We start from the raw sequence: 2,134 nt of genomic DNA, 5'->3' as shown, positions 1-2,134 counted from the left end.
ATCTTCGCTCAATTTCTATTCCATACTTGATTCGAATTACAGCACGCCAAGCAACGCAACGAGTTCTGTGCATGTGCTGAACATAAAACCATAAAAACGACACAGCGGCAATAAGGCAAAATGAACGAGCAGCAACAAAACGAAACTTTGCCAAGATGATGTTTCGATTTTTTAAAAGGCAAGAACTAGGTTGTGGTTTTGCCCATGTACCGCAAAATGCCAGCTGCTGATTCTGGGATTTCAGATATACCCGCCACGCCAGGCAAGACCGATGATGGGGCGAAATTGTACAAAACGAGAGTAACATAAATTTTATCTTCTTTCCATGTGTTTCCCTTTTCCCCACCGGCACCTACTTACGCTCATTTTGCAGTTTTCCGTTTCGTTTTCGGTTCAGCATTTCCTGCGAAGCAACTTCTTTTACCAGCATCGCAATGAAACTGCTAGGGCTTTTCGCCCGAAACCGCTGGAAGCATTTGTTGCAAGGAAAAAAGTCGCTTTTATGTGGCAACAACGAATAAAGAAAATGTAAAAAATGTGCATTTGAAATTTGATTCTACCAACCAAGCCCCTGGGTCTCGCAAAGGGGTTCCTTCGTGACCGTGTGGTTGATATGTAGATGTTCAACCCGTTACCAACCGATCACCATCGTTGCCGGCAGTTGGGGTAGCCGTCTTTATCGAACAACGGAAGGCGGCAAAGTGTGCAGCGATTATCAGTTGTCCGCCCTACCAAAGAATGAACTCCGACTCTCGACCATTCGAAGGTCGGTTCCTACCAACATTCAGGCAGCGGAATGTCGAATTTATACCGAATAAGGAGAGTTTCCGGGGAGACATAAAGATGGAGAGATACAGCCACTAAAAAACGGGAAAGACTCGTGCTTGCAGGGAAGCATTCGCTTGATTGCTGCAAACAAAGTTTGCTGCTAAATTTTGAATAACTAACGAGATGCGATAAAAAGAATTCAAGTTGGATTGGGAATGGTTTTCAGATATAGCTGTTATTAGTTTTTTTCTGGATTGAATTATGATGGCAAATGCTTGCGATTAGATGTATATTTTCTGCGCTAGGGTGAAATATCAGTAGTAATTTCACATTGTAACAGATATTTATTTTAATTAAAACGACGGCATCGTTAACATTACATGCATTTCTATAGTCACAGGAAAAATGTACTCCCCACAGCAAAATCGTTTATATCTATCGGATGTCAACGACGTGCCAGTGCTAGAGCACACCATGACCGGGCAGATCTTACACTTACCGGGCCTTGCATTTCATGTATCCTGAATAATGTGACGGGCATAGAAAGGAAATTGAATGAAATTTGTGTGAGAGTCAGTACTGCGCGTCTACTGCTGCTGTTTGTGACTGCGACTGCCGCCGCTGTCCGTTATTCTCATCTCTATGAATAGTAGGTAGGTACACTTTCGTTTCACGGTGGAATTAGCTAATGGATGTGGAATAAATGGGAACGCTATATAAATCAGTTACCATAATGCCGTATGACGGATAGCTCTTATTTGTTATATACGTTGCCGGCATTACCCTTGCTATTATTTTTATTTGAAGTCGAGCTATATATGTATATCGATATATTACATACCTACATACATCAGTTTAGTACTTTAGTACTAGTAATTTACCTTGCAGGCTATACAAGACCTAACGATAAATAGTATTAAAAGTTTAGAAAATAATGTTAAATATAACTGTTCCTAATTGATAATGACAGGAATTTACATTGCAAGTATCAAAAGTGTCGAAATATCACACTAGTTGAAAACAAAAAAAAAGCAACTTGGAGATGCCGGGGATTGAACCCGGGACTTCTCACATGCGAAGCGAGCGCTCTACCACTGAGCTACATCCCCATTGAGAGATCGAGAGGCAAAATACCAACACATTCGTAGCGCTTCGACCGAATGCCAAACAAATGAAATAATGTGAAAAACAGCTGGTAGCAACCAACGTCATACCGGTTTTCGCTCATCAGCTGATATCTCAAACTACGAACGAAGGCAAGGTCTGAGCGCATGCGCGTACTGTTCTGTCGAGCGGAGTATCTAAAAATAAATTTAAATGGCCACCGCCGCTGACTCGTTTGCCGGCGAGAGTGCACGGAAGCGCC

At 42.1% G+C, this 2,134-nt stretch overlaps 1 non-coding gene across 1 annotated transcript; it reads right to left on the bottom strand.

The window, feature by feature from the left end:
* Positions 1-1,805: 1,805 nt before the first annotated feature.
* Positions 1,806-1,877, bottom strand: Trnaa-cgc (transfer RNA alanine (anticodon CGC)). Its single transcript has one exon. It is a non-coding gene; the product is annotated as a tRNA-Ala (tRNA).
* Between the last annotated feature and the right edge of the window lie 257 nt (positions 1,878-2,134).

Source organism: Wyeomyia smithii, chromosome 1 (genome assembly GCF_029784165.1).
Source record: "Wyeomyia smithii strain HCP4-BCI-WySm-NY-G18 chromosome 1, ASM2978416v1, whole genome shotgun sequence".
Classification (NCBI taxonomy): domain Eukaryota; kingdom Metazoa; phylum Arthropoda; class Insecta; order Diptera; family Culicidae; genus Wyeomyia; species Wyeomyia smithii.
Note: the sequence above shows the minus strand (reverse complement) of the source record. Positions and strands in the feature narration are given on the sequence as shown.